Raw genomic sequence first — 22,312 nt, forward strand, 5'->3', positions numbered from 1 at the left:
GGAATCACACCTGCCCCCTGGCCACATGAATCACCCATCCTTGATGAACAAATGTGCTCATTTTCCAGTCTCTTCTCTCTCCTTCACGAAGAGCAGAACCAGATGCTAGGTTGGTAAGGAAATTCTTGCTCAATTAATTATCAGGAAGCTCAAAGATTATTCCATACCATGGAATCCACAGTTGGCAGGCTTCCTCCAAAGGCCCCACGGATGCACGTGGCTCTCCAAGACCATGCAGCCTTGGTGTGAAACCGCCTTGTGGGAGGCCCATTGCTTCCATATCATTGATTCTTAATAAGTATGAATGTCAAAACTTTGGTTACAACTGTGAGGCCAAAGGATTGCAGGGCCACGGTCTGCTGTCTGGTTTTGTGGTCAGGGCCATATGCAACGTTTGGTGGGTTATTACCTCACTTGGCAGGTTAAGAGGCTGGAGCAGGAGGCCCTTTTCTCAACCACATGGATGTAGAGAACTGAAACATCCCAGGGGGCTGTCTGTGCTGCCCAGGTAGCTGCTCAACTGCCCAGCAGCAATGTCAGCTCAGTAATTGGTCATGGGGGCTTAACAGGGCCCAGGCTGGCCTGAGCTAGAGGAACCATTTTTTGTTGTTTTGAATTTTATTTTATTTATTTTTTATTGTTGACCGTTGACAAATGGTCAGAGGTCAAGGTCTGCACAATGTTCATTGCAACTCTATTTACAATAGCCAGGACATGGAAGCAACCTAAGTGTCCATCGACAGATGAATGGATAAAGAAGATGTGGCACATATATATAATGGAATATTACTCAGCCATAAAAAGAAACAAAATTGAGTTATTTGTAGTGAGGTGGATGGACCTAGAGTCTGTCATACAGAGTGAAGTAAGTCAGAAAGAGAAAAACAAACACCGTATGCTAACAGACATATTTGGAATCTAAAAAAAAAAATGGTCATAAAGAACCTAGGGGCAAGACGGGAATAAAGACGCAGACCTACTGGAGAATGGACTTGAGGATACGGGGAAAGGGAAGGGTAAGCTGGGACGAAGTGAGAGAGTGGCATGGACATATATACACTACCAAATGTAAAATAGATAGCCCATGGGAAGCAGCTGCATAGCACAGGGATATCAACTCGGTGCTTTATGACCACCTAGAGGGGTGGGATAGGGAGGGTGGGAGGGAGGGAGACGCAAGAGGGAAGAGATATGGGAACATATGTATATGTATAACTGATTCACTTTGTTGTAAAGCAGAAACTAACACACCATTGTAAAGCAATTATACTCCAATAAAGATGTTTAAAAAAAAAAAATCAAGGTCTGTCCTGTCTGAGACTTGATTGTCTACTGATACCCACTCAGATGGGACAAATGATCCCTCCAGTCCCAGGAGGGTCCCACCAGCCCTCAAGAAGGTAGCCCCTGAGGGCTGGCCAGATGCTGCACCCCGTCTTGTATAAGTCCACACATGTCTTCTGAGTGCCCTCCTGTCTGGGCGCTGCTGGAACCTGGGGTTGCCCAGGCAGAGTGGGCCAGCACCATCCTTCCCAGGTGGGAGGGAGGGTAGAGAGAAACCCTTCGTGACTTCTGACCGTCTCCACACCCTTGACTGAGGCTGAGTTGGATTTGAAACAGTCTAAGACAGTACAGACATTTCATTCTTCTCTCAGAGCCCAGGACTGGTGGACAAAAACAGTGGCCCAGCACAACACCCTGACTCACATGTGACCCTGGGAGAATCCTGTCCATCTGGGAGCCTCAGAGAGATGGAGAGGGAGAAGGGGGATGAGGGAACGTTACCCTTAAACCTAACTCTAACCCTAACATGATAACTTATAACCCTAACCTCTAACCCTAAACCTAACAACCCTAATCTGAGACACGGGACCCTTAACCCTGGCACCTTACCTCTAATCCCTGATCCTGACCCTTTAACCATGACCCTCTACCCTGACCCTCCAACCCTGACCATAACCCTAAACTGAGACCCTAAACCAACTCTGACCACAGATCTAGAACGTAGTGAATTGTATACCAAGGGATGACTGTATAAATTCTGAATAAACCTAGGGAATAAATCTTCATAACCTTGCATTTAGCAATGGTTTCTTAAATCTGACACCAAAGTAAAAGAAATGAAAGAAAAAAGAAAGAAATTGGATTTCCTCAAATTTAAAAAACGTTTGTACATTAAAAGATGCTATCTAGAAAGTTAAAGACAGCCCTCAGAATGGAAGAAAATATTTGCACATTATATATCTGATAAGAGTCTGTTCCTCAGAAGGTATAAGAAATTTTACAGTTTATCCAAACAAGATAAAGAACCCAATTTTCAAAATGGACAAAGGACTTGCACAGACCATTCTCCAAACAAGACAAAAAAATGGTCAACAATAAAAAATAAATAAAATAAAATTCAAAACAACAAAAAAGGGCTTCCCTGGTGGAGCAGTGGTTGAGAGTCCGCCTGCCGATGCAGGGGACACAGGTTCGTGCCCCGGTCCGGGAAGATCCCACATGCCGCAGAGCGGCTGGGCCCGTGAGCCATGGCCGCTGAGCCTGCGCGTCCCCTGTGCTCCGCAATGGGAGAGGCCACAACAGTGAGAGGCCCGCGTACCTCGCAAAAAAAAAAAAAACAACAACAACAACGAAAACAACGGTCAATAAGCACATGAAAAGATGTCAAACATAAGCAGTCAGGATGGAAATGCAAATTAATACCACAATATGATAACCCTTCAAACATACAATGGTTATAATTTTTAAAAAAAACAACTAAAAAACAACAGATACTGGAAAAATATAGAGAAAAGGGAGCTTTTAAACAGGGCTTATGGAAACATAAAGCGGTGCAGCCTATGTGTACAATACTCTGACATGTCCTCAAAAAAATGAAATGTACAATACAATGTGGTTCAACAACTTCATCCCTCCTTATAGACACCAAAGAATTGAAAACAGGTGTTCAAACAAAAACTCGTACATGAATATTCATTGCAGCACTGTTCACAATAGCCAAAAGGTAGAAGTAATTGAAATGTCCCATCAACAGGTGAGTAGACAAACAAAATGGGGTATATCCATAAAGTAAGATATTATTCTGCCATATAAACGAACAAAGTAAAATGGTGCAGCCACTGTGGAAAACAATATGGCAGCCCCTCAAAGAGTTAAGCATAGAGTTGACATGTGATCCATCGATTCCACTTCAGGGTATTTACTCAAAATATTTGAAAGCAGGGACTGAAACAAATATTTGTACACTCCTATTGATAGCAGCATCATTAACAATAACAAAATGTGGAAGCAACCCAAGTGTCCATTGACAGATCAATGGATCAATAAAATGTGGTATATAATACACAAGGAATATTATTCAGCCTTGGAAACTAAGGAAACTCTGATATAAGCTATAACATGATGAACCCTGAAGTCACTATGCTAAGCGAAATAAGTCACAGTAGGACAAATTATCTGATTCCACTTCCATAAGATGTCCAGAGAAGTCAAATTCAGAGACAGAAAGGATATGGTTGTGAAGAGCTGAGAGGATTTATTGTATAATGGATACAGTTTCACTTGGGGAAAATGAAAAAGTTCTGGAGATGGAAGGCAGAAATGTAGAAACGGAAACGTAGTTAATGCCCCCGAACTATATACTTAAAGTGATTTAAATGGTAAAGGCTATGCTATGTATTATATTTTGATCACAATGAAAAATATGAAGTGCTGATACGTGTTACAACAAGGATGAACACTGACAACATATTAAGTGAAAGAAGCCATGCAGGAAAGGCCACCCAGATCATAAACTCATCTTGTGCACTTTAAACCCATTCATGTTTTGAATATGAGGAAAAATCTCAGTAATGCTTCCTGAAAAAGAAAACTGGATCAGAATCGAAAAAGACATTTCCATAGTATCAGGGCAGATGGTGAAAGTTGAAGTGGGCCTGTGGATTGGATTAGTATGTGGAAACTGTAATGATCCTCATTTGGGGGTTATGTGCTGGTTCCCTGGGAGAGTGTCGCTGTTCGGGGTAAAACACATGGGAGTATTTTGTGTGAAGTGCCAAATGTGTGTACTCTGTACTGCTATTCAAAGTTTTCTATACTTTTGAAATTATTGGAAAATAAATTACTTTTCGAAACAACTGTGTCAATAACAGGACAGAAAAGTAGAAAAGACATCAAACTTTGTTACAGAGGCCACCCTACCCAGACCCTGCTCATCAAAAGTGATGATGCTAACCGCCCTTGTAGGATTTCCCATGTTTTAAGGGGACCTGTGGAAAGATTGGAATAGTAGCCACTATGTCCTGGGTGTTGTGCATGACCTGCTGTGGTAGAAACAGTGGGGTTTCTAATTCCAGTTTTCCGCATCAAACCACAAAAAAACTGTTAGAATTAATAAATGAATTCAGTAAAGCTGCAGGATACAAAATCAATACACTAAGATCACTTGTGTCTCCATACACTAATAAGGAACCACCTGAAAGAGCAATTGAGAAAACAATCCCATTTACAATAACATCAGAAAAGCCAAATACCTAGGAATGAATTTAGCCTGAGACATGAAAGCCCTGCACACTGAAGATGTGAAGACATTGATGAAGAAATTGAAGACACAAATAAATGGAAAGATAGCCTGTGCTCATGGATGGAAAAAATCAGCAGTGTTAAAACGTCCATTCTACCCAAAACAATACACACATTCAATGCAACTCGTACCAAAATTCCAGCAGCATTGTTCACAGAAACTCAACAAAGAATTCTAACATTTCTGTGGTCCACAAAGGACCCCGAACAGCCAAGGGGATCCTGAGAAAGGAGAGCAGCAGCTGGAGGAAACTCACTGCCTGACTTCAAACCATATTACAAAGATACATTAAGCAAACAGTGTAGAAATAGCACAGAAAGAGGCCCACGGACCAGAGGGACAGAACAGAGCCCAGAAATAAGCCCACACACGTGGCCAGTTAACTGATGCCAAAGCTGCCAAGGACATACATCAGGGAAAGGACACTCCCCTCAATAAACTGCCTGGAAAATGGAACATCACAAGTCCAAGAGGGACATTGGACACTGTCTGCACCACACACAAAACTCACTGAAACCCACAATTTTCCACGCCAAGCCCTTCCTCCGCTGGGTCCTCTGAAGACTAACCAGCCCCACTCCAGCCCCCAGCAGTCAGCCACACACATGAAGCTTCTCCCTCATGTTTCCTCACCTCTTCTCCCCACAGCGGCACCTCCCAGCCAGGCCTGAGGAAACCGAGCTCGTCTCAATGTGGATACAGGCCCGCACTGTCCTGAAGCCAAACCCCTGGCAGGTCCGGAGGAGACCAGGCTCCGGTCAGCTGTGCAGGGAGCCAAATCTGATGAAAGAACAGGCAGGGGCTGCACTAGAAAGAGGGGCGGGCTTGTCGCCTTCTGCTGGCAACCTAGCAAATGCAGGCCTCACCCTCTCCAGTTCAGTGGAGGCAAGTCCTGCGCTGGCCATCCTGCTGCAGCCACTAAATTTTGAAAATTCAAAATGAAGGAGGCAAATATCCCATGACATCTCAATAAAGAGTTACAGAACAATAAGAACCCATGTGCAATGAAATGAATGTAGACACAAACTTTACAACTTACACCAAATGTCATTCAAAATTGTCCACAGACAAGTTTAAAACAGAAAGCTATAAATATTACAGAAGAAAATATAGAAGAAAACCTACACGGCCATGGGTTTGGTCAGGTAGATCATGAGCTTTGACTTCTAACACACAACAGGAAAAGCCCACAAATAAAAGGAAAAATAATAACGTACTTTATAAAATTAAAAATTTCTACTTGGTGAACTACTTTATTCAGAAAACCAAAAGAGAAGCAATAACCTGGGAGAAAAAATATTTGCAAAACATATATCTGATAAAGAATTTGTACGCACATTATTACAACTATAAAGCAAACACTTTCATTACAAATGGGTAAAGATCTGAACAGACACCTGGCCAGAGAAGATAAACAGATAATCAATAAGTGGACAAAAACATGATCAACATTGTACACCATTAGAGAATTACCAATTAAAACAGTAAGACAGCTCTATACCCCATTAGAACTGCTAAGCTCCTCCCACATGACAATACCGATCACTGGAGGGCGGCAAACATCAGTGACTCTTCATCACTGATGGGACGCACAGACCGCCTCCTGAGATACAGTCTGGCAGTACTTTCCAAGCCAAACGGGTCTCACACCTTGAGATCCATCTATCACGCCTCCAGTATTCACATAACTGCTTTGAAAAACAGTATCAAAACAAAAACAAGGATGCTATTATGCACAGAACTTCTACTCATAATGTCTAAACCTCACAGGAATCAGGATGCCTTCAGAAGATGAATGCATAAGCTAATTGGCGTACACCCATGTGAAGGGGAGCAGAATATGACACCCCAAAATATGGAATTTCAAGAGAACCTAAGGAGCTAAAACAATTTTCAGAAAGAAAATCAAAGTTGGAGGCTCACACTTCCCAATATCAAATGTTAATATAAAGCAACAGCAACTAGAACACGGTGACACTGGCATAAAGATATACATAGAGATGAATGGAACTGAATGCAGATCCCAGAAATAAACCCACCCATCTAGGATAAACTGATTTTAGGTAACAGTCAACAAAATTAAATTGGGGAAAACAGTGTTTTCAACAAGCGGTGCTAAGCAATTGGCTATCCACATGCAGAAGAATGAAACTGGATCCTTGCCTCATACCACATAGAAAAAGTAATTCAAAACAGATAACAGGCTTAAATGTAGTAAATTACAGTCAATCTCCTATATTCACGGGTTCCACATCTGTGGATCCCACCAACTCCAGACAGAAAATATTAGAAAAAAAATTACGGTAAGTTTCAAAAGGCAAAATTTGAATTTGCCATGTGCCAGCAACTATTTACATAGCATTTACACTGTATTTACAACATTCATGTAGCATTTACATTGTATTAGTTATAATAAGTAATCTAGAGATAATTTAAAGTATACAGGAAGATGTGCCCAGGTTATATGCAAATACTATACTTTTTCTTTTTTAACATCTTTATTGGAGTATAATTGCTTTACAATGGTGCTATACCCTTTTATACGAGACTTCAGCATCCGTGGATTTTGTTGTCCCTGGGTGTTCTGGAACCAATCCCCCAGACATCAAGGGACTACTGTATAAACTCTCCAATAAAACATGGGGATTCATCTTCATAACTTTGGATTTAGCAACGGTGTCTTAGATCTGACACCAAAGCACAAGCAACAAAAGAAAAAACAGGTAAATTGGATTTCTTTAAAATTACAAACTTTTTGCATCAAAAGATGCAATCCAGAAAGTGAAAAGACAGCCCACAGAACGGAAGAAAATATTTACACATTATGTACTGATGAGTCTTTAACCAAATTACATCAAGAACTTTTACAACTCATCAACAAAAAGACAAATAACCCAATTTTAAAAATGGACAAAGGACTTGAATAGACGGTTCTCCACACAAGACATACAAATGGTCAACGAGCAGATGAAAAGATGTCAAACATCATTAGTCATGATTGAAATGCAAAGTAAATCCACAATGCAATAACTCCTTCACACATTCTAAAACAGTTATAATCAAGAAAGCTAAAAATAACAAATCTTGGCAACAATGTAGAGAATTTAAAACCCTTAAATATTACTTGTGTAAAGGTAAAATGGTGCAACTTATGTTTACAATATAAATATACAAATACCATATCGTTCAAAAACTCCACTTCTAGATATATACAGGCCAAAGAGTTGAAAACAGGTGCTCATACAGAAACCTGTACACATATATTGAAAGCAGCACTGTTCACAACAGCCAAATAGTAGATATAAGGCAAATGTCCATCAATGGGTAAATATATAAAGAAAATGGGGTAGATCCATAAACTGAAATATTATTCCACCATAAAATTTATAAAGCATAATGGTGCAGCCTCTGTGGAAAACAGTATAGCAGTTCCTCAAAAAATTCAACACAGAATTAAGGTATTATCCATTAATTCCACATCAGAGTATATACTCAACAGACTGAAAGCAGAGACTGAAAGAGATATTTGTACACCCATATTCATAATAGCATTAACACAATAGCAAAAGGTGGAAGTGACCCAAGTGTCCCCTGATGGACGAATGGATAAACTAACTGTATCATACACAGGATGGAATATTATTTAGCCTTAAAAACTAAGGAAATTCTGACACACACTACGATGTACGTGAACCCTGAAGTCATTCTGACAAGTGAAATAACCCTGTCACAAAAGGTCAAACATGATATGATTCCACCTATACGAGGTACCCAGGCAAGTCAAATTCAAAGGCAGAAAGTAGAATGCAGTTGCCAGGGGCTGAGGGGAATTAGTGTCTAATGGCTACAGAGTTTTGCTGGTGAAAATTGAAAAGTTCTGGAGATGGATGATGAGGATATTTGTACAACGATGTAAATGGAGTTAATGTCATAAAACCGTATACTTAAAACCATTTAAATGGAATATGTTATGTAATGTATATTTAATCACAACAACAACAAAAAATCCATGAAGTACCAATACATGTTACCAATATGGATGAACATTGAAAACATCCTTTGTTAAAAAATAAAAATAAAAAAGCCATATAGAAAAAGCCAACCAGATCACATACTCACCTTGTGCGCTTTAAATCCATCAAAGTTGTGAAAATGAGAGGAAGTGTCGGTAATGGTTCCCAGAAAAGAAAACTGGATCAGTATGGGAAAAGACATTTCCATTGACTTGGGGCAGCTGGTGGACTGTGGATTGGATTCTCACGTGGAAACCATGATAATAATTTCCTCATTTGGTGGTTACCTGCTAGTTGCCTGGAAGAGTGCCCTGGTGTGGGTAAAACACACTGAAGTATTTTGTGTGGAGTGGCTAATGCAGTGAAGCAAGGACGGCTGGGGAATCTGAGGGTGCAGATACACAGGACTTTGTTCCGCTATTGGAGTTTTCTGTATGTTTGAAATTACTGGAAAGTAAATAACTTATCAAAACCGCACCAGAAAAGCGGAGAAAACATCACACTTCCTAACAGAGGCCACGCCCTACCCAGATCCAGCTTCACAAAGTCGTGGACCTAACTGCCCTCCTAGGAGTCCACGTGTAATTTATAAGCACTGTGGGAAGATTCGATTAGAAGCCGCTGTGTCTTGCGTGCTGTGGACGACCGGGCTGTGAAAAAAGCGGTGGGATTTCCAAGTTCCAATTTTCTACATCATTCCACAAAAAAACTATTAGAACGAATCAACGAATTCAGAAAAGTTACAAAATCAATACACAAAAATCAACTGTATTTCTAAACACGAATCACAAACCATCAGAAAGAGGAAGAATCCAGTTTACAACTGCATCCCAAAGACCAAAATACCAAGGAATAGATTTAACCAAGGACGTGAGAGACCTGCACACTGAAAACTTTAAGACCTTGATGAAGAAATTTAGGGAGACACAAATCAGTGGAAAGACACTCCGTGCTCATGGGGCGGAAGAATACTGCTAAAATGTCCGTTCTGCCCAAAGCAGGGTGCGCCGTGAATGCAGGCCTTGCCTAACCTCCGATGGTGTTCGTCACAGAAACGGAGCAAATCCTCCTAATGTCTGTGTGGAGCCACAAAGGACCCCAAAGGGCCAAGGCGACCCTGAGAAAGGAGAACAGGCTGGAGGCACCTCCCCCACTGACTTCACACTACACGGCGAAGCTACCGTCACCAACAGTGCGGAACTGGCTCAAAACAGGCGCACAGACCAGAGGGACGGGACGCAGAGCCCAGAATCCAACCCACACGGGCGGGGTCCGTTAATTTACGACAAGGGGGCCAAGGACACACCGAGGGGAAGGGCAGCCCCACGGTAAACGGTGCTGGGAAGACTGCACACCCCATAACCCACGCGGCTCCACCGCACACCAGCCTGACCAAAAACCCAGCTTTGCACACCAAGCCCTTCCTGGGTCTCATGAAGACGGACCCCCCTCAGCCACCAGTCGCCCCCAGGAAGTTTCTCCCCACTTCGCAATTTCCCTCACCTTTTCCACCCAGCATTGCCTGGGTCGTCAGGAAACCCAGCTCCCGTCAGCGTGGACACGGCCCCGTGTTGTCGTGAAGCCAAAACCCCAGCGAGTCCTGAGGAGACCGAGCTCCTGTCAGCAGAGACGCTGAGCTCAGCGTCCCAGGCGCAGCGCTGCCGTCGACTGAGGAAACAACTCCTCTCAGCTGCGCTCGGAGCCGAGTCCGCGGGGAACGCGCATGTGGTTGGCAGGTGGCTCGGCGCCACCCTGTGGTCCGTGCGGGAAGTGCAGGCCGCGCCTCCCTCACGGGTCAGAGTTCACGCCCTTCTCTTCCTGCACTACGTGGAAGACACTCTATAAATGGCAATACTGTAGCTGTCATGAGCTAATGGCAGATGCTCCGGATGACTTCATCGAGTCAGAAGGTCAGATTCCATTCAGGCTGAGATGTGGTAAGTCACACTTTCTAAATGACCTCCCAGCTCCATTCTAAAGAGCTCTCTTATAATCGCCTATTCCGTTTTGATTCTGCCTTCACAAGTGAAAGAATCCAAGCTCAAGAGCCTACACACTGTATGACCCCGTTTATATGACGTTCTGGAAAAGGCAAACTAAGAGATGGCAAACAGATCACGACATAGTTCAGATACCTGAGCGACGGACCTCTGCCACCGTGCATCTGTCTAAACCATAGATTTTTATGGTTCCACGAGTCAATTGAAACCTATTCAAATCAAGCAATCAAGGAAGTGGGAGTGTCACAGGGTAGAATACACGTAATCTCAAATGTATGAAAAAACTCACTGTCAGTAACTTTAGAAGTGAACTTTAGAAATGAACAGAATGTCTAGACTAAAGGCAAAACGTGCTGTACATAAACAGCGGACTCTATCTTATAAAGTTCTTTCCCATGGGGGTAGGAGCTAAGAATATTGAAACGGCTATATCTGTGATCCGGAATAGAACAAGCAATGAATTAAATAAATAAACGGACTTGGGCATGAGAACAGATGCTTGAGGGATCATGGTTCTTACAGCACAGTCATTCTCTGGGGCATTATTTCCGGATTCTGTAGTGTAGATGTTGTGTATCTACAAATCTCCAGAGATGTGTGACTTTTTGATTTGGTAAGAAGGCCTTTTGTGTACACTTTAGTTGGAGTAGGCTGGTTCAGATGAAAAGCTGCTAAAGTACTTTCTAAAGTATTCCTATATGTTTCTATGGAATTTCTAAAGTAAGTCTATATTGTTTACGGTATAAGATACGAGCTCTTATAATATCTGGTTTATTGTGAGAATCTACCTTTATGACAGAAATTATCTTAGGAGACGTCAAGGAATCAAGTAATTCATGTGCTTGTTCATGTTTAAATAGTACCTGAAGAGTCTGAGAAGCTTTTTTGTTTCTATATTATTTCAAAGAAGCAAACTGTTCTCAAATTGAACCTGTTGCTGGTGTATAGATTTACTATTTTATTTAGACAATTTGGCATGTCCTAAGAAGTGTCATAAGTCAGTTCAACTTAACTTTTAGTAAGAAATTAGGTTCAATAGGCGTGACTAGACTACTTATTTTAGTGAACACGTATTTTTCCGTTACATGTTTAATTTAAAAACAACCAGAGCAGACATAATAAGTCAGATTCTGATTTTGGAGTGTCCATAAATTCCGTTCTGAGCAAGAACAATTCCTTAATTACAGATATACAGTCACATGATTTCCCTTTATGGGTGTTAGAGAATTATTGGATGAAAAGTCTTACATCACCATCAACAGATGAATGGATAAAGAAGATGTAGTATGTATATGCTATGGAATATTACTCAGCCATAAGAAAGAATGAAATCCTGCCATTTATGACAACGTGGATGGACCTAGAGGGTATTATGCTAAGGGAAATAAGTTGGACAGAGAAAGACAAATACTGTACGATTTTACTTATATGTGGAATCTGAAAAACACAACAAATGAACAAACATAACAAAACCAAAACAGACTCATAGATACAGAGAACAAACTGGTGGTCACCAGAGGGAATGGGGTGGGAAGATGGGTGAAATAGGTGAAGGGGATTATGAGGCACAAACTTCCAGTTATAAAATAACTAAGTCACAGGGTTGTAACATAGAACACAGGGAATGTAGTCAACAATATTGTAACACCTTTGTACGGTGACAGATAGTAACCAGAATGACATGGTGATCAATTTGTAATGTATATAACATTGAATCACTATGTTGTACACTTGAAACTAATGTAATATTGTGTGTCAACTATATTTCAAATTTTTAAAAAAGGAAAAATGGAAAGCTGTATTGTTCATAAATAATTATAGGCTATTTCCCTTGAGAGTTTAGATGAAGAGCATGGAATTTCAGGATACAAGGTTTCCCTGTAAGCAGCACTACTGAACAGATTTTAGACAGTTTTCCTTGTGTTTCTTTTTTCTTTTTCTTTTTTTTACCAGGGGAAAGGGCGAACGCAGTCCCCTACTATGACAAATTATGCAGTCGAGTTTCCTACATTTGGGGAAATCGCAGGGGTCAGCCCATCCAGAGTGCAATGGATAAGCCTCAACCTGGGAAAACCACCTTCGTGATCATGGTATCTCCTCTGCCAGGTAAGTATCCTTGCGTTTCTTAACCATTATGGGTCGCTGTTTCCTTTAATGGCCTTCCTGTTCACAATATTTACACATATTCTTGTCTAGGGGCTCCCAATTAGAGCACAAAGTTTTGCTCTTTTTTTTTTTTCCTGTAGAGGAGTTATTTTGCCTAGAGAGCCAAAAATTTCTATCAATTATCAGCTTATTTTCTAAATCTTTCCAAAAATGTCCTTTCACACTTATTGGAATGAGGAGGTGATGGTTAAAGGGTTCAGAGTTTCATTATGCAAGATAAATAAGTTCTGGAGATCTGCTATACAGCATAGTGCCTACACCTAAAACTATGGTAGCACATATTTAAAATATGCTAAGAGGATAGGGCAGATCTTGTGTTACATGTTCTCATCACATCAAGCAGTAACAACAACAATAATAACAATATTATAGGAGGCAGAATGAAGCTTTGGGGGGTGATAGTATGTTTATGGCCTTGATATTGATGATGGTTTTGTGACCTTCGTATTAATGATAATTTAATGTCTATATACTAATCCCCAAACTCACTGAGTTGTATGCATTAAATATGTACAGCTTTTCTTTTGCACAGCAAAGGAAACCATAAACAAGATGAAAAGACAACCCTCAGAATGGGAGAAAATATTTGCAAACGAACCAACTGACAAAGGATTAATCTCCAATATATACAAGCAGCTCATGCAGCTCAATATCAAAAAAACAAACAACCCAATCCAAAAATGGGCAGAAGACCTAAACAGACATTTCTCCAAAGAAGATACACAGACTGCCAACCCATGAAAGGACGCTCAACATCACTAATCATTAGAGAAATGCAAATCAAAACTACCATGAGATATCATCTCACACCAGTCAGAATGGCCATCATCAAAAAATCTACAAACAATAAATGCTGGAGAGGGTGTGGAGAAAAGGGAACCCTCCTACACTGTTGGTGGGAATGTGAATTGATACAGCCACTATGGAGAACAGTATGGAGGTTCCTTAAAAAACTACAAATAGAATTACCATATGACCCAGCAATCCCACTACTGGGCATATACCCTGAGAAAAACATAACTCAAAAAGAGTCATGTACCACAGTGTTCACTGCAGCACTATTTACAATAGCCAGGACATGGAAGCAACCTAAGTGTCCATCGACACATGCATGGATAAAGAAGATGTGGCACATATATACAATGGAATATTAGTCAGCCATAAAAGGAAACGAAATTGAGTTATTTGTAGTGAGGTGGATGGACCTAGAGTCGGTCCTACAGAGTGAAGTAAGTCAGAAAGAGAAAAACAAATACCGTATGCTAACACATATACATGGAATCTAAAAACGAAAAAGAAATGGTTCTGAAGAACCTAGGGGCAGGACAGGAATAAAGATGCAGACGTAGAGAATGGACTTGAGGATGCGGGGAGGGGGAAGGGTGAGCTGGGACGAAGTAAGAGGGTGGCATGGACATATATACACTACCAAATGTAAAATAGCTAGCTAGTGGGAAGCAACCACATAGTACAAGGAGATCAGCTTGGTGCTTTGTGACCACCTAGAGGGGAGGGATAGTGATGGTGGGAGGGAAATACAAGAGGGAGGGGATATGGAGATATATGTATACGTACAGCTGATTCACTTTGTTATACAGCAGAAACTAAAACAACATTGTAAAGCAATTATACTCCAATAAAGATGTTTAAAAAATGTCTCTTAGCTAAGTAAAAATTCTAAGAGGGCTTACCACTTAATCTTCTCTACTAAAAATAATGTAAACTCTTGCGTGATAAGTTATCTCAAAAAATAAAAGTGACTTCTCCATGTTAAAAAAATATATATGTACAGCTTTTTATAAGTCCATCTTACCTCAATAAAATGATTTTTTTTAAAAAGAAGCTAGGCACAAAGGACCTCACACTGTATGATTTCATTCACATGAAATGCCCAGAGAAGGCAAATCTACAGATATAAAAAATAGATTAGTGGCTGCCAAGGGCTGGGGAGGATAGGAGACCCAGAGGTGACAGCAAATGGATGCAGTTTCTTTTGGGGACAATGAAAATGTTCTAAAATTGTTTGTGAGACTAGATACACGATTCTGTGACTACATCAAAAACCATGGCATGACACTTTTAACGGGTGAATTTTATGGTATGTGAGTTATATCAAAATAAAGTTGTTAATAAAAAGAATTCTACTTCCGTCTTACTTTATTTTAAATGAAACATACAATTCACATTTTTTTCCTAAATTATAAAAATTGCTTTCAAGTAGCACCTTAAATTGTTATAGGTTTTAAAATTTACATCACATTTCTAGAGCCATCATGTCATTATATTTATATTCAAAATGCATGGTATTTCTAGATTAACTTGTTCTCAAAATAAAATAAATTCACTACCTGTTCCCAAAAATTCAAGGAAAAAATCATCAATTAGTTATAAAAAACTGTATTATAAATTCAATTATTTGACTGCAGTTAGAATTTTCATAATTAAAGATAGAATTGTATTACTGATTGTGATAATATCAGAATATTAGCCATTAATGATTTTGTTTACTATTTTATTGATGAAATAAAAGCAAGCTCTCTGCTATTATATGTAAGCACTAAGAATCTTTGTATGCAAGCTCTAAGTCAAAAGACTGAAATATTTTCTGAAAGAAAACCACTGGAATTGGAAACAGTGTTACAAGGGAAGAACCAAATCTGACTACATGTTGGATCTGCTTCTTTTACTTTAACCTTTGCTTTCCGCTGCTTTTGTTCACTAAAAGCATACTGTCTATACATAATGGCCTGCCTCAGGGGACCCTGCCCCTCTGCCTGAATGTTAACTCCACGTGCCTTTGTTCAGGGAAGCATCCTGACCCTGTCCACCTGCTGATGGCTGCAAGAAAGAAGAAATTAACACATACCCTCCCCGAGGCTGGCCATTCCAGGTGATATTTGCAAAATGTATGGCCTTTTTACTTTACTTCCCCATCTCCCCCTCTCTGTGCTATAAAAGAAACTGGCATCCAAACCCCGAGGTTATTTTGAGACTTTAGTCTGACATCTTCTCAGTCTGCCGGCTTTCCCAAGCAGAGCGAGCTTGGACTCGGTAACAATAGCAGTCATCTTAGCTAAAATTGGTACATGTATTTAACGTCCACAGGTATATCATTATTATTTTTTAAATGCTGTTTCTTAATTAAATGAACTGTAAATTGTATTTCTTCCTATGTTTTTGACCACACAATGCTTTCTAACTTTCACCTGAGTTAAACAGTTCTAGTCATACATAGCATAGTTCCTAAATTCCTAATCTAAATATGGAAAAGCAGGAAATAAGCTAAATAAGGAAATGAAGGGGGGCGGGGGGAAGATCAGAAGCAGGGGGCCAGGAAGTTCAGGAGCGTGGGGAGACTTGTGATTTTGAGTTTGGTGTCAGAAAAAGGGGGTGCAACACCTCAGTGAGATATTAAGGAGGAGAGAAAGGAGAGATCTCCACCGGAGCAGCATTCAGGCAATGGGGTTCAACGAGTCCAAAGAATCTGCAGTGAGAGTAAAGTCTGGGGACGCGGGGAAGCAAATCCCATAAAGCCTTACTTATCAGTTTATGCAGAGGCTTCCGCAGACCCTAATAATGCAGGGCCCTGTAAGAGATGTGCCGCCCTCCAGGACTGAACAGGAAGCCGGCGGGAATTTGAGCAGCTAAGTGACAAGGTGCGACTTAGCCACAGGTGAGTTAAAAGCTTCTGTAGTAACTTAAGAGGAAGAGGGTGATGGCTTGGGTACAGGTGAATCAGGGGAGGCAGTGATGTGTTTTGAAAGAAAACCCAACTGGATTGGTTATGGGGTCTGAGTAAAAGAGGGTAATCCAGGAAAACTCTTACACTTCTGACCAGAGCAACTAAGATTAGATTTGGCTGTAAACTGAGATAGAAATCTGCAGGAGGTACAGATTTGGGGTAAAAGATAGGAGTTTATTTTTTAATGTGTTGGGCTGAGATATCAATTAGACATGCAAGTGATTACTTGGAAAAAAAGTAGAAAAGCTTGCTTCAAGTTCTGCGGAGATGATTAGTCTGGAAATATGATTTGGGAAGCATTAGCATATCAGTGGCATTTAAAGCTTTGGGGTAGGATGACATTGAGACAGAGAGAGGAGAGAGAAGGACCAAGGTCTGAGGACGGAGCTTTGGGGCACCTCAGTGTTTAGCAGATTGGGGATGAAAAAAACAAGTGCAAGAACCAGAGAAGGAGGGATCTTGTAGTGGGCACAACTGGAAGAGAGATTTCCTGGAATCAGAGTGAAAAAAAAATATTTTAAATGGAGGAAATAGTCAAACGCAGGCATGTACATGAAAATTCAAGGAAGGTGAGGATGGACAAGAGTCAGTTCAGTGACGGGACCTGCTGGAGTCGATTCGGAGAAAAGAGGAAAAAGAATAATTGGAGGGCTTCCCTGGTGGCGCAGTGGTTGAGAGTCCGCCTGCCGATGCAGAGGACACGGGTTCGTGCCCCGGTCCGGGAAGATCGCACATGCCACGGAGTGGCTGGGCCCGTGAGCCATGGCCACTGAGCCTGCGCGTCCGGAGCCTGTGCGCCGCAACGGGAGAGGCCGCAACAGTGAGAGGCCCGCATACCGCAAAAAAAAAAAAGTAATTGGAAACAGTGACAAGGGCTCTTTCGGGAAGGGAAGAGAAAAGGGGTTTTAACAGACAGTCGTGGAATAGGACGCAGGTCCTGGGGCCTGGGGTCTGGTTGGTGTGCAGGTGCGGTAGCACGAGGTTGTGGGAATCTCTATTTTCTCAGTGAATTGGGTGCCAAGTCCCTCAGAGTGAGGATGGAGTTGGAGGTTTCAGAGGTTTAAGAAGAGAGATGAAATAATTTTCTGTAAAAGGAGAGAGTGAGAGGGCTGGCGGCTTGCAGTACAATTATAGGACAGCAATGAAGATTGATTCAAGGTTCGAGGTCCTGCATTTAGAGATCGTCAGCACATTTGTGTGTTTTGCTCTAATTATATTTGGCTGCATAAGTGTGGGCGTAGGCTGGGGGAGATTAAATTCTAAACACAGCTTTGGCTGGTGTGCATGAGAGAGAGAACCTGAGCCAGAGTGGAGGGCACAGGAGACACTTTGGGAATTTAAGCTGTTTATGGAGGACAGTGACACTGAGGGAACAGAGAAAACTTGTTAGGATCGATGATTTGTAAATCCCAGTGGGCTCTACAGCTCACATAACCGAGCAGGACCCTACGAGGCCTTCCCAGAATAGGCCCCTACCCATGTCCTCCGCCTGCCTTTGTCTGTAGAAAAACTTTAGTCAAAGAATACATTTAATCAGAGAAGTGAGAAAATACAGAAAGAAAGGAAAACAGTCAAACAAGACAAAATAATAATAGTTTAGCCATTGAACAGAGTCAAGGACTTTGGGTTCCTCCTCGAGGGCTGTAGATAATATTCTGAGCCATGGCCTTCAAGCTGTTTTGCAGATACTGAAGACCCTACCAGGTGGGAGAAGTTAACTGCATGCTGCGCACAAGCAAGTAGACCCTTGACCAGCTGGAACCAGAAGGTGGATGATGCCAACTCCCCATGACCTCACCACCAGCCAATCAGAAGAGTGTCCACCAGCTGACCACGCCCTGCTCCTTGAACATCACTACCCCCTCCAGGGCGGGTCACACAGTCTTGACGTCATTAGCCTGCTGTGGCCCCCTCTGCCTGGCGAAGCAGTAAAGCTATGATTTTCTAGTTCACCCAAAACTGTCTCCGAGACTGTCTCCGAGATTTAATCTGGCCTGGATGTACCGAGGCCGAATTTCATAAATAAGTACGCAAATGTGAAGTAGTATGTGTAATTTCCATTTTTAGATGACAAAAATCGAGACTGAAATTTTAGGTGAGATCTCTGTGCAACAGCTCATGTCAAAGACCAAACCGAAGACAGGTCTGACCCCGCACTCACTGTTTTCCCACAAGGTTAAGCCTAATTCCTCTGCAGTAACAATGAAAAACGTCTTCTGAAAATATCTGAATTTTAAAAGATTACCACTTTGACATTTTCCACAATGACAGACCCAAGCATTGTTTTAGCAAACAGCCACTTTGAGCAGACATTTCTTGACTTCATAATCTCCCAGCTGAGCGTCTTCATACCCAGTTCTCAACGCCTGTGAATGTTTTACTTTAGTTCTAAAGCATGGTTGAACTGTAACAGCTTTTACAAACGTGGCTCTCTTTGGCTGTTTCTTGACATATTGGCAATGCCTCATAGCAACTGAACCACCTTTCCTAACCTCACAGTCACTTGAAAAAAGTAGAGTGATCACTGGTGAAGTGCAACACTGATCGACCGCTATACATGAGTATTTGTTAGGCTTATTATTTCCCCAATACTGCAAACTCCAAACTGCTTCAGAGTTAGGACTTGGAAACTGGGACTTGTGAGCTGGAGTAGGATTAGCCCCTCATGCTCTACTTCTTGCCCAATGGCCAGAGACAGATTGTTCTAGAGGGGAAGGGACACGTATTCAGGGAAACAATTAGAAAAGAGAACAGAAGGAAAGGCAACACTGTAATGATTTAAAGTGGTTCTGCATAGTGGGTTTTGTTTAAAAAAAAAAAGAAAACCCAAAATCATGTTCCACCAGCCTCTCTGGGCATCAAGCCTGCAGGGGGCACAGAGCATCTGTGATTAACCCCAGGAAACTCCTCTCAGCACCTCTCTGCGCAGTACTTTACATAGTGTTCATCAATTTATTACAACCGCAAGTCAACACTTTCCACGAGCATCTTTGCTGTTTGCTATAGTGAAAAGCACGTAGAATCTGAGGTGCTACAGCTCAGTTCAAGTGTGGCTTTCCATTCAAAATCTTCAATTCACTCTGTACAATAAACTTTTAATTATGGGTAGTGTGGGCCTACCTAGCTCACAAGATGGTTTTAAGAATCAAATGAGGTAATTTATACACAAGAGAATTTTAGGGAAACCATACATCCAAACAACTCCAGTTGTTGGTATTTTTCAGGAGGAAGTAATGAGCATACAATTGCAGATTTATATTTAAAGTTATGTTTGCATAATAGTTTAAAATAGTTTTTTTTAAATATAGCAATATGCATGCCTCCGAGCAGGAATCTGATGTAGTGGAATACTGTAGAGAGATAGCAAGAAACTATGTATATATCTAAACACATACACACACACCCCCCCCCCCACACACACACACACATCAGATATTAATTGTGGCTTTTTCTCTGGGTAGTGGAATCATAGGAAATGTTTAAAATTTTCTGTTCACTTTGCAGTAAGTTATGAATTTTCCCCCACATATGTATAACTTTTATCATTAAAAAAGAGACTACTTGGGGCTTCCCTGGTGGCGCAGTGGTTGAGAGTCCGCCTGCCGATGCAGGGGACACGGGTTCATGCCCTGGTCCGGGAAGATTCCACATGCCGCAGAGCGGCTGGGCCCGTGAGCCATGGCCGCTGAGCCTGCGCGTCTGGAGCCTGTGCTCCGCAACGGGAGAGGCCACAACGGTGAGAGGCCCGCGTACCGCAAAAAAAAAAAAAGAGACTACTTGGAAACAAAATCAGTGTTTCATTGTAAAATGGCATTTACATAGCTCTCCCAAGAATTTCTGTTCTACAAAATTTCATTATTCAAGGCTTGGAATAGAACAGTAAGTACAAGGACATTTCCTAAGAGCTATCAGAAGAAAAGTATGTTTAGCAAAATTACGGCCATTCCAAGTAATCATACCAGCAAAAGAAAAGGATTTTTTTTTGGTTTCTCATCATCATAAGTTTAAATTAAATTCTCTCTTCTTTTCATTTCTTTGTTCTCATACCAGTTTTGTTTCTGTCTCTATGGGAACTCTAAGAAAATACAGAAAGAATTGGCATAGTTGGAACAAACACAACAGCGAAATTCATTCCTTTAGTCCCTTTGTTGACTGTGATTGTCCAGCGCATCTCTATCTCTTCTGGTTCTTATGCTGAAATTCCTCACCTTCTCATTTTGTATTGCCTCTGCCACCTGAGACACAATGTCCTTTCAGGACCCTCATTGTGAGGAGGAAAGGATTTGCTCTCCTGCACAATAGCACCAGCAGGAAAGTGAGTTTCATCCCTGCCAACGTGTTTGGGAACCTGAGGTAAAGAAAATGATGGTTCTCTGTTGTTCAACTCCTTTGTTTACTCCTTTTCTTTCTCCTTGATTGAAGCTAATGCTCTATAAATGTTATGTTCTATACAGGCTACTTTAGCAAAAGGTTTTAGGCTTTCTTTTCTATTGAACCTCAAATGAGAGCCTTTAAAAGTGTAAATTCTCTCTGCAGGTAATGTAACAACAACATATGTGTATGTATATATATGTGTGTGTGTGTGTGTGTGTATGATATATATGATATATCACACGGATACACACAAATACACACACATACTCTGCCCAGGGTGTGGACTTATAATAGCAAAAATCTCGATGAAATTATTTAATATGTACCATTTTCCAAAATATGCACTGTTGAAAATTAGTTGCATAGAAAGATGGTAATTGAAAATATCCACTGACACATAATAGATAAACTATACGGGATTTAAAAAATTATGCATATAAATTCAATTTATAAAAAGAAAAACAGAATAAAACAATATAACCGCATCCTTATGCATCAACAAAAAATAAACAGAATAGCCAATACCATAATAAAGATGAAGGCCCAGAGAGAAAAGGAGATGTGTATAAGAAGGCTGAATATTTGTACAAGATTAATTAGTAGAATTTATAATTCTACATAAAACAATAAGTAATAGCTCACTAATAAAATCAGTAACAGCTTCAATGAATCAAATTCATATCATGCAAGCAATGACTATGGAGACAGTTCTTATATTCTGCACAATTCAGAGAACAGACACTGCCTCTATTTCATACTAGTTTTTTCAAGGATTTTGTGCACAGTCTTAGAAGACAGAGACGGTGTCCCCCTCCACTGCAGAGATCAGGCACACTTACTGTCCAGTAGGAAACACTGGGTTCCCTGAGTTCTGTGCTCTACTCCTGTAACACAGCCCCTGCCTGTGCAGGAGGCACCTGGACCTCCTTGAACTGCCCTGTGAGTTCTGGGGTTCGCAGAGCCCTGGGCCACAAGAGAACGTGTGAGATATTCTGGCCTCTACTGCTGCTGAGACTAACAACGTCTTTTGTTTCTGACCCAAGACTCTAATGTCTCAGCAATGCTGAAACTTCCACAGGCTGACTTGTGAGTTTGCAAGTAGTATAAAAATCTCAGAGCCTTCTTAACTTTTGGCATGACTTTTACAGAAGAAAACAAAATGGAAGTCAGAGCCGCATACATTATTATGAGCATATCTGTAAAAAATATTGTGCAGTGAAATAAGCAGTTAACACAATTTGTTTATATAATGTCTTAAAATGTGCAAAATGTACTATATATATATTTTGAGTATATTCATATAAAATAAATGAATAAAATAACTGATACCTGTGATTGACACCCAAGGTTAGAAAGAGCTAGAAAAGAATCAAAAAACAGTACCCAGGGGTTTCCCTGGTGGTGCAGTGGTTGGGAGTTTGCCTGCCGATGC

The sequence above is a fragment of the Leucopleurus acutus genome, assembly GCF_964270905.1.
Source record: "Leucopleurus acutus genome assembly, chromosome: 7".
NCBI lineage: Eukaryota > Metazoa > Chordata > Mammalia > Artiodactyla > Delphinidae > Leucopleurus > Leucopleurus acutus.